This window comes from Seriola lalandi, unplaced genomic scaffold (assembly GCF_002814215.2).
Source record: "Seriola lalandi dorsalis isolate HSWRI2012SDOR001 ecotype SW California unplaced genomic scaffold, Sedor1 jcf7180002054657, whole genome shotgun sequence".
Taxonomy (NCBI): Eukaryota; Metazoa; Chordata; class Actinopteri; order Carangiformes; family Carangidae; genus Seriola; species Seriola lalandi.
In genome coordinates, this window is record NW_019525210.1 from 1,293,788 (window position 1) to 1,306,389 (window position 12,602).

Consider the following 12,602-nt stretch of genomic DNA (forward strand, 5'->3'; position numbering starts at 1 on the left):
CCCCCCCCCCCCCCCCAAAAAAAAGAGAGTTTCAATGGAGGATATGTTCTGCCCTTTTTAGAAAACAGATTTTATTGAGGGATAGTTCAGGAACCAGGGAAGAAACAATTAAATTTTAGTGTTTATCTGGTTAAAGAGGTGGATCCAGTAATTTTTTTAAAATTACTTTCCTTAATGTTTCTACATTGGGCATTTTAATATTTTTGTCAGTTTCTCAAAAGATAATGTTTGAATGTTGATGTAAAAAAAATGTGTGAAGTAGTTTCAAATTCTTTTGTGCTGCAACTTCTCTCCATGAGAAATGATGACTGAACATCAGGCTGAGGTCAATTTGAGAATCCAGATGCCATAATATTGATAAAAAAAAACTAAAAACAGAGCCTTAAAATTCATGATTTGGTAAAAGTCGTCATAATAAAAAATAACAGAAATTAAATTATGTTTATCGTTATTAGTTGCTTTTAAATCCACAACACTGGTAGTATACAAGTCAAGTACAATTCATTTAGCTCTGGTGTAGAAAACAGTTTTTAAAAGGGTGTGATCACCTCTATAATCTAACTAGATAAATCCATTTTGTCCCATAGCTAAAAAGATATCCAACCTTTCATACTTAATGTGCTTTGAATACAGTCATACAAAACACCTTGAGAGGGTGTACACGTTTGAAAAACCAAATATCTATTGTGGCATCCAACGCCATGCTAAGAACTCACTAAACAAGTTTCTTTATTTAGTAAAAACAATACCCACATAAAAGACATATGAAGAAATCATGGTCACACTTTACATGTCATTTATGTCTTTGTGAAGAGTTGAATCTGTTTGGTGCTGTTATAAGAGCGGCTGTATTCTGCAAAGGATACAGAGCAGGTAGAATTACAGAACGTCATAACTTCCATCAGTGTAATGGACACAGTTCAAGGTGAGGCAATATCTGTAAGTGTTTCAGTTATACATGGCAGAGGCCAATGTCAAACGTAAACCAGACTTCAGAGAAAAAAAAAATTCAAATTCATTGCTAATGATTCAGATCTGCCCCATAAATTAGTCAATTCTTCCCTGGTCTATGACCCTTCCCTCCACCAAGTTCTTATTTTACCTCTGTATGTTAATATTACAGAAGTTAATCAAGGTAAGGGGACTCCCTTTATAAAGAGATAACTACAGACATCTGACAATTATGACAATATATGAAAATATTTGCTAAAATAATTATGTAAATGTAAAATGATATGTTAGATGAAATTATAGACAATAGAACAAACGTGTAATCAAAGGGTGGCTCATGTGGGATAATCTTTGTATTTGAAGTTAGAAAATACACAGAGAATTGAAGAAATAAAAGATTTCTATATTTGAAGGCCAGATTTAAAAAAAAAAAAAAAAAGCTTCAGAAATTACCTATGGGCTAGAATGAGAGCATGTGGCTTTCATAATGTCTTTATTTTTCTGATAGTTGATAGCCACAGTGCAGGCCTGTTGAGAGTCTGACATAACCCATGGGTATCAATCTGCACCCTGCACAACTTCTGTGTCTACAGTATCAGATCTTGACGTAATTGCACCGACCACAACAGTGAAATGTTTGTGATTTTAGGAGATCATCATGATTGCATGTGGTTCAGGTGGAGGAGCATGCCATTTTATGTGGCACACAGCCATGTCATGTCTGTCAAAACAGCAACAGATGAAAAGAAATAATAACAGTGCTAGAACAATCAACAGTGCTAGATATGCGTTGACACATAGAAGAAAAAAAATACAGCACAAATGATTGGTATGCATTTGCATACTGGCTTCAGCAGACGTCATACTTGGTGTAAGGTATCTGGTATGGTATGTAGTCTGACAGTACTATATATCTAAAACAAAAAGATGACTTATGTTTGGCAGTCTGTGATTTCTCAAATGTGTTGTCAAGTTGATGAATTTGTTTGTGTTTTGTCTATTTGTTTTCCGAAGCTGTAGTGTACTGAGCTATCAAGGCCACGATGTCTGTCTGCTCTCCAAACTACTTTTTGTTACTCAAACACGTGTGAGAAGTAACAGTGGAAGGTGAGGCAGTGGTTATTTCTTCTTGATAGTCATGTTGCCCCAGTGTCTGAGTTCTAGTTTTGCTTCCTTTGGTTAATCATCCCTGATGTGTCCCACCTGTGTCTGTTTCCCCACATGTTCTCCATAGTAATCAGTTCTGTTCCTTTAAAAAGCCCTTGCTCTGTCTTGTCCTTGTGGTTTCATTGTTGGTGATGAGATTTGTTTGTTTTGTCAGTGGCTTCTTCCCATGTATGGATTTTGTTTTTTTTGTTAATAAATTTCCTTGACACTGGTTCCTCCTCCGCATTTGGGTCCACCCCTTACCCCTACTTACCTCAAATCCGTGACATTAAAAGCACTTGATAATTTCTCTTGAGCAACTGCACTTCATTTTACTTCAACCAAAATAGTATAGTGAAGACTCAACTATATGACCTTCACTGGACTTGAACTGAGATTTACATTTCCATTGGCCAGTTTGTAGCAGAAGTTAGTTTGTACTGACAAACTGTCAAAATTGTCTCTAGCACCACATGGTCTCAAGTATGTACACACCCCAGACAGAAAACAACGGTTATTAATCTCCCGCTTTAACAGCAACATACTAAACCTGTGACAGGGATTTACTCTTATTCAGCAACAAGAGCATAAGTGATGTCCAACACTGAGTCGAGTCCTTCCATACCCAACTGGAGGACCATTTCTTTCTGGAGCTGGCTTTGTGGCATTGTCACGTTAACACGGAAAAGGGACAAACACAAATTTGAAGAATACTATAATGTAATTTAGCACTGTCTGCTGTGGCATTTAGCTATCCCTTCGTAGGAACTAAAGGGGCAGTAACCAGACCACAAACCACAAAAATCAGGATATGATCATTGTTCGCTTTTGTACCTAAGAAGAAAAATGTGGTATCAGGTATGAAAATACAAAACAATGAGAAAAATTAATAAAGATACATAGACCTGATATAACAAGTCCCCCACCCAAAACTATGATGTGACCCAGAGGAGCTCTCAAGCATAACAATGCAAGGGAGGTACAAGTCGCTACCCATTGCATGCTGGGATGGGCTCCAGTCTGAACTGGACAAACTGGTACCGATGTTGCATTTATGGACATTATATCACCACCATCTCCTATTCAGTCTCCCATTACTGTGTGAGGTGTGGCCAATAGACACTGATGAGTCAGTATATTCCTCTGACTATAAATAAAGAAAATCAATTGTTTTAAATCTTCCATGTGGTTACATCACCTAGATAAACAAGTCCTCACACCTAAATGACAAAATAGGTCATGTGTCATTCTCTATCTCCATGAGCATTATTCCAATATTGATGTGAGTACTAAAGTTCAGGTACATTTAGGGAACTAAGTATGTTAAATATTGTGGTTGAAAAACAACATTTTTGTTTTATGGGTTTTATTAAGAAGAATCTGTTGCAGCCTGATTTCACCAAATCTGCTGCAAATTACAATATAAGATCATTTTATTTAATCTCTGAATTTTTTTCCTATACTTTTCACAGATTAATTAAAACAAACATCACACTCATGACCCTGGCATGAGCATGCAAGAACCTTGCAAAGATGAACCAGCATTTCGCAAGTCAAAATCATTCATGAGAGATGCTGATTGCTACTACAGAACTACAGAAATGTAATATATGACATATAATTCCATGGATTAAGAGTGATGCATTATGAGGGGATATAACTTTACAGCCTTTGAATGTATGAAGATATAAATTTATAGCATATATGAAATACTCATAGTAAAATTTGTATATGTACATATGATAAAAATATCTATATCTATAATATAGATATCTATACAATACAACCATATGTGTTAACAATATATATTTAATTTATATATGTAATTCATATATGCAAGTTTATTAAAAATTAAAATTTTAAAAATGTATGTCTACATTATAGGCATAAAAATGCATATTTGTATGGGCTAGGCATATATGTCAATATATGACATATATTCCAATTTCTAATAAGTTTTATATATAATTTTATTTAATATGATTATATAATAATATACTTTTGTTCAACATAATTATATATGCTATTATCATATTGTTACGTTATTATATATGATTTAATTCCTAATTTTATTATAATTTGTGTAATGGATTTAATTCCGAACCTGAAGGATGATCTCAAGACACATTTTTTCTAGTGTAGCAATAAAATAAGTGCATACTTCATGTGGACTTGGTTGTATGTTGTTGATGAGTATATGTTATATGAATGTATGTGCAAATATAATCATGTCATAAACCAAAGTATTCAATGGTTGTTAATGACTGTGTTAGATGAACAGGCCAGAGGAGTTCAGTAATTTTGTTGAAGGAGATGGTGAGAGTAAACTATTGTAACTATTTGACATCTACAAGTTCTCTATAATTAAATGTGTGTGATGATGAATTTTAAATTATACCATGTGTTTGGATTTTTGACTGATACTGAGTGCATGTTATCTTTGAGCAAATAAGTACATACACTGTATACAATACATATGTGTATATTTAAATATCTGCAAATATATAAGTGGCAACCAACTGTAAATATATTGAATTGCATTTATACATGAAGCACAAACATTTGTGTTTTGTTGACACTGGCTTTACTTCTACTTTTACCCCACTTCCGTATATGTAAAATTATAATAATTTTTACATTTATATTTAAAATTATAATAATACATATACAATAATAGTAATTTTGCATGTGGAATTTCAATTAATCAGTAAAAAAAAAATAAAAAAACAGATGATCTCGATGCTTTTGAACCTGTTAAAGAAATAAGATAAACTCCTTGAAAAGGCCAATGTGAGATATGGACATTGAGTTCCCAGAATCTTATTAGAAACTATGGACCAAAATAGTTTTCTAATGACGGGAAGTAGAAACTATCATCCCGTTTTTTTTACCTCCACATTTTTAAAATTAACCAGTCAGCCATTATCTGCACATTTCGAGGGAGCAGATCAGTAATTATACAATGACGTAAATGGTGTACAACAGTAACAAAGAGAGATGATTAAACAAACAAAGTACAAAAGTCAGGCGGGTACAATGTCATGTCAGAAAAATGTTGCTTACATGCGTACCGCCTCTTATTCATAGGTAAATTAATGGCTGTTGCGTTGATGGTTTTAGGAGAACAAAAGCAAACAAAGACAAAACAGGCCAATGATTCAAAGTTATCCGACAGAAACACACCTTTGACCATGATGAAAAACATTCCTCAACCCCTAAAGCATGTCTATCAGTTGTGTCCTCATCCTGAGGTCATCTGATCATCTTTGCTTATAAAAGAAGAACTGGAATCAGTCACATCATCACAAGTTCATTCACGGTGGTGAACAGCATTCAAGGAGAGAAAATCTGTAAGTACTTCTACTTCTCTTATGATATTTCATGACAATACAAATCAGTGCGATTATTTTTGGAAGGAGATTTTTTTTCCAATTGACATGGAAATAATTTAGAAATAATTTAGATTTTTTTTTTATTTTCATTTAGCTATTCTATTATAAAAAGATTGTGTCTGTGTATATTTAAAGAAAGATTGTTCAGCCTATAATCCAAGCAGAATTTAGCTGTCAATGCAGTATATATTTTATGAAGTATAGTAACAAAACTATGATATTATATTCCACATTATTGTAATTGTTTTTTTATAATCGGCTTAATCGTTTAAAGTTTGTTTTAAACATTGTATACATGGAGATTGCTATTGAAAAATGTATTTATTCTTCTTTTTCTTCTAAAAACTTTTTAAAATTATGAATTGATCAAACCAGTCTAAATAAATCAGTCTAAGAAATTTAACTGGATATTAACAGACCCTTTATAGAGTAGAGACGCTTAGGGTGAGCAAATTTTTACTTGTTTCGAAACGCATCACCATAGAAGGACAGGTGTTTACAGTTATGAAAATGAATATTCATTCAAATTATCCGATTTTATTTTTCAGACAGCAGGAGAGAAACTACAACCACATCACCATGATTGCAAAGATCTGTGTCATCGCCCTTCTGTTTGTTGGTGAGAGAAACTTTCATTCATAATGAAGTTGTGAAATCAAGTCTGAAATGTGGGACTCAATGTTAAACTGAACGTTTTTCTACTCGAAACAGCTTCTTGCAACGCACAGGGAACACCCACAACCACAGCTACCACAATGGCAACTACAGTTACCACAATTGCAACAACTACTGTTGCTTCGACAACAACCCAAGCCGCTACAACAACCCCAGCCACTACAACAACCCAAGCCGCTACAACAACCCCAGCCGCTACAACAACCCCAGCCGCTACAACAACCCCAGCCGCTACAACAACCCCAGCCGCTACAACAACCACAGCTAACGCAACAACTTCAACCACGTCCTCTGCCTTCATCAACAAATTCAGTCTCCTCTCAGTCACTGTGGCTGTGATGACACATGTGCTTCACTCATATCACTGAAGGTGTGAAGTACACTTCACATCCTGTAAATGAAGTGATAACAGAAGAGTATGCATGAAGGTTTAAATAAGATGATATGCAAATTTATTTTGTCTGCTTGTGTGTGAACATGTGTGTGTGTAACGTCTCTGGTGCATCAAATCACACACCTCCTGGAGGCGTTGTGTAATTTCACCCAACGTCTGTGATGGGAGGGTGCTATAATGATTCTGTCTAATGGTAGCTTTGTGTTGTTTTTTAATGAAGTGTTTAACAATAACAGTTGTTGAAGTATATTAAGTTGTCACTGATTACTTATATTTATTATAGCCCTTAACTTAAAATAGAAATAAGCATCCTTAACGTTGTTTATTTAAAGGTCCAATATTTTTTAAACTTTCCCAGTGTTTTATTTGAAGTGTTGATTCATAAGAAGATATATTTGTGGTTTTTAAAAACCAAAACCCATCTCAATGTAGTTCTACATTTCTTCTCTCAGGCTTCTCTCTGGAGCTCTAGTAACAACAGGTTGTTGAGGCAATCAGAAAAGAGGAGGCTCTGAGCCTTCCTCTGATTGGCTGACTGTTTTCTGAGTGATCCAATAAAATTAGAGCAGATTTCAGGGAAACACTCACTTTGTGTCTCTTTGTGGTTGTTTTGTGGCATTTTATGGTAGTTTTGCATCTCTTTGTAGTCTTTAGTCTCTTTTGTGGTCATTTACATCTTTTTGTTGTGGGTTTGCTTCTTTTTTTGGTTCTTTTGTATTTTATTGTAGTTGTCTTGCTTGTTTTTTGCGATAGTTATGTGTCTACTTGTAGTTGTTTTGAATCTCTCTATTGTGGTTTTGCATCATTGAAGTTGTTAGATTGATTTCCCAACTAGAAACAATCAAAATCACTTCAGACAGATGCTCTGGACCTGGGGCCCCTTGGGCACCTGGGTCTGTACCCGTGGCCATCCAGTAATCCAATACACCGATGCACTGATTCTGATTCATCATTTGGAAGCTCTATTTCATGCTGTTGATGAGAAATTCCTCAGATAACAGGAACGGTCCAACAACAAGGCATTGTCCTTGAACACATCACTATTTCACGCAAGATGACTAACATAAACCAAGAGGCCCTGCAGGAAAACACTCTTTCATCTCGGGCAACTGCCAAGCATACATGATCTGATCCCTCTTGACAAACAGGTTTAAAGAGGTTCACTTTTAAGCTACATTCATTCTATGCAAATATTTCACTGACACAAAAACAGCAAAAAGAAATGCTTCTGGCATCAGTCCCGGCCATTATCCGATTATTAAAATAACAGGGACACGAAGTGGCTTTAGGCATCGTTTGCATCTTACAGGGCGTGTAGTTCAGTGGAGTGGAGTGTTCTCAGTCAAAAGACAGAGCCCACAGGTGGAATGTTTCCAGTATATACTCTGATTTCAGGGAGTCTGGGAGGAGGAGTACCCCCAGACAACACACAGAGCTGACAGGTAGTAACCCAAAGAGAGCTGAGGACCTGGGAGTTTGAATGGTATCCAGTAAATACTCAGTGTTCAGGGAGCCTAGTAGGAGGACCATCCCCAGCAAAAACCTAAAAAAGTGTTCCCAGCAAATAAACTGATCGAACAGGTATTCAGAGGATAAAGGAGAACTACGCATTGCCAGTGAAAACAGACACAGAAAGCCGGTGCTGTGGCTGAGGGAAGGTCAGTGCATCCCCAACAAATACACAGAGACAGTATGTAGTTTGGGATCAACCCTCTGGTTGACGTTTTGTATTTGGGTCAGGTGAGAGCACCTGAGCAAATCTGATTTGTTTAAGGAGTCTCTTAAGCTAATTGTACTTACACTGCTCTTATGCTTGTTGTAAAACGCATGACTTTTACTACTGGTACTACTACACTCATGTTCCCGTCTTGATCGGGTCTCATCATTTATAACGTATCCTTCCCTCAGTCGTCAATGCTCCGATCTCGTGACCGTTTTCCAGAAGAGGACAAACTGAATCGTCATGTGATATGCATGTTAATATGCATGGAGATCATTTCTGATACGGAGCTAAAATGCTCGTCTGGATGGAGACCGTTTTCCTTTTAAAGTGAAAACGTGTTACTGTGAACGTAGCCTTTGGATCTGAGTATCTGCCAGTCAGTGCAGTAAACTACACAGAAAACTCAATGTACGTCTGTATCATTTATTGTCCAACAGGTCGCTTTAGTATTTCTTACCATCGTGTGTAGTGCTGTAGCCAAACTCCAAAAAAAAAACAACGGTCATCTTAAGATACATGAAGATTTGGTCACTTAAAAACTGGACAAACTTGTTGTCATATTGTTATTATTTTTATGCCTTTATTTGAGAGGAAATACATATCTTTTTGTAGATAGCCAGTAGACACTTGAACCACAAGTGTAAGTATTCTATCTAGTGAATATTTCAGGGATCGGTGGAATTTGTGTTGCCAGACGCTCTGGAGAGACGGAGGTTTGAATTGTGAGATGACTGATTGTTCCAGCAGTCAAAGAGTGTGGCTGTAAAATGAGATTTCACCACATCTACAGTCTGAAAAAAAAAAACCCCAAAACAAAACAAGATTGACAGTATCAATTTAACGGAGAAAAAAAAAAAAACTGTGAAAGAGTCAAAAAACTTTTCATAAATTGTGGCACATGTGCAGCTGCGAGGCTCAGTGACCTGGAAACAACAAGTCATGCTCTTGGTTTGATTAATCCTTCAGTTGACGCTTCGCAGGTTCTCCGTGCTTCCTCCTCCTTTAGATCTGCAGCGATTGTTTTTGTTCAGCTGTCATACCTTGAAACCACAACATGAGACTTTACACTTCCCCCTTCTCCACACTGCACAGTAAATATTTTTCTTTGTTCTATTTGGAGGGTGTTATAATAACAATAAAACTGAAACATGTCTATTTTCATTCTGGTTAAGGTCATTTTTCTGCCACTAGAGACAAAAGGCAAATTGTAAATATGTTCAATATAGAAAACACATTGATCCTGTTTGAGAGGTTGAGCAGGGAGGCCCTGTCTCCACCATTTGGGTGGAGTTCTGTTTATTATCGTCGTTATTATTATTGTGACTGTCTCCATTTGTCCTGCCTGCAGTTACACAACTGAAACAAAGCCTGTGTGTGAGCAGAAGATGAGGCAAAACACTGACACGCACACAGCGGGTGGAAACGGTCACAACGAGACGTCAGAAACCCAGGGAGGATCCTCCGATTCAGAAGAGTGGAACGCAGAAACTGGTTCTCAAAATAGTTCGATGGATCAGAGAATCCGGATCGCCTTGAAACCAGGAGGAACACCCTTCCTCTTGTTTGATAATGCAGAGTTAACTATGACACATACGTTAATGTGATATATGACATGTACTGTACGTCCCTATATCAAGAGTGATGTTGCCATATACTGTATGTCACATACATTATTATCACATATTTACATTCTCTGGATAAATGAAATATAAGTTTATAACATATGAAATACCCATGGTAAAATATGTACATGAAAATATATTAAAAATATCTACGATGATGTTTTACATGGTATAACATGTTGCCATATGTATTAATTGTATATATTTAATGTATGTTTACTGTATGTTTTTCTTATTTTCTTATCAATATTAGACATGTCGTTTCACACCCAGACTTCTGGACCCTACTGAATATAATATCAGCAGGCTTTGGGATGTATATGTTTACATAACATACGTCTACAATATAAGCATACATACATAAACATACATGTTTGTATGGGCTGGACATATGTCAATATTTGAAATTGAAATTTTATATGTGTTATATATTTCATATGTAGATATATATATGAATCTTAATTAGCTTGGGGATGCTCAGGTGTTCTCTTACGGCCAAAATTTCCATTTGTGCACAAGAGGCATCAAAGTCTACCTTTCATGTCCTGAAATGTTCTGATCACAGACTTTTGATCTTGACCACCCTGTATCGTTTCTTTGAACAATCAGCTCCACCAAACACTGAAAAATCATCAGCATATTATTTATTATTTTTCTTTTCAATGAGACAAACAGATCAGACTTATTGAACTCTTCTTCTCATTTGGTTTGAATCAAATCTTCCAGCATTAAAGTCAATTCTTGTTGTTTCAAATCAATAACTAACAAAAAAAAAAAAAATCTCAACTCAAGTTCCACATTCTGAAACATCTCCATGACAACGTCAACAATGTGGTTTTTGTAAGTGCAGCTGATACAGGAAATGCTTACTTTATGATAACTTTGATTATGTAAATATTGTTTTATATTATTCATTTTTTAATGTACTTTTGAGTTCATTGAGTCCATCCAGATGTTACATCTGTCAAACAGCAATAAAAAACAAACAAACAAACAAACAAAAGAAACTGCTATCATTTTCACATTGAAACTTGAGGGACTGTTTCTCATCCTCTGTGGTTTATTACTGATAGAGGAGCTGCCAACTTCAATGATCATCTTACAGCTTTGTCTAAATGTTTAAGGAAATAGTAAATCAGCAGGAGTGGTGGCACTGATGCGTCGCTCAGGCGCGGCGTGGCGTCATCTGGACTCATGTGGGCAGCAAACCTTTTCACTGATGTGGTTGTGAAAGCGTTTGGCTGCAGACGCTCTTCACTTCATGTCACACACACGTTCCTCACATTCATGTCTGCTGATCTCGGATCTGTCTGAGCCACAACATGCTGTACAACCTGATGAGTCAGGAGGAGTCATGTGATCGATCGGCTGTAGTTTGATATCATGGACACCAGAGGGCAGCATTACCCAGGGTTCCCTGCATGTTTGAGCTCTGCTGCAGATACTCCATGTTATCCATATCCATAATCCATGGTTTTGTCAGAGAACTCTCTGAGTGAGTTTATTTAAAATTCAATTATAGGATATTTTGTGTTATTTAACAGTCTACTGTACCTGTTTAAAATGGTGTAAAAATGTACCGTGTTTAGTCAACTCATGTGAACCCTCACCCATTTATGAGTATTAACATTACAATTAAGTATGATAATTATATAAAAAACATTTATCAAAACAACACAGTCAGACATTTGCAGGAGGTAAAGAGGCGAGGCACCTACATCTTATGATGGTAGGAAAACCTGTGAGTGCAGGGACAAACAACCTTTGTAGATGTTTTTGGGTGGGGGACTTGTTGAGAACAAAATTTCACGCAATGCCAACAGTTTGTCACTGGTGATGAACAACATCTGACCAACTTTAAGCACTGGGCATCAAGAAGGATGTTGGAAATGAAAAAATCAGGTTGATGTCAAAACCCAAATTTGGCTAATTCATGTTGTGAAGTTCAGTGGATGTTGGGTTTTGCTCACGACTAGAAATGTCTGTGTTTTATATGTCAAGATGGAGTTGCTGTTTGTCTGCTGCCAAACATGGTTTCTTCCCTGAAGCAGATTGATTGTCGCTCGAAAAGAGCTTTAACCCTCGTTGTGTTTACAAGACAAGAGGTTATAATACGCCCTCTGAGCAGCACTATGTTTTCAGGGCAGACTGGAGGCTACAGTAAGTCGCTACCAGTTAAGTGACGAGATTGGCCGGGGCTAGCTGGTTAGCATGCGAAGTAAAGATGTTAAACGACTTAAAACCAACAAAATGTTGTTTATTCTTCATCAAATTAGCGTTGGTATTAGACGTCCTGACACAACCTGCGTTCAACCAAACATCAACGTCTAATAACGTTGGTGGCTAGCTGCCTGTCTGCAGGGAACGTGTGGAAAGATGATATTCACACATCCAACTGTCTCAGATGCAGGTGAGTTTAAAGTGTCACTTCAGTCTTGCTCAGCATCATAACCAACATGTTCGGATTATCAATGAATTGTGATGCTGAGTAAGATATAGAAACATATGAAAGCATCAATCGTGAGGGAAGTTCGTATGTAACTCATTTGTATATGTATATCAAATGTAGAAGTTACATACTGTTAATCTGTTAACAAAAAATTCATATAGTGAACTTCACCCATTCTTTTACCATCTACATGTAGTGCTACAATGCAAAACAATGGAGGTGAATAGAGTTTGGTTTGTAGTTCCCAAAG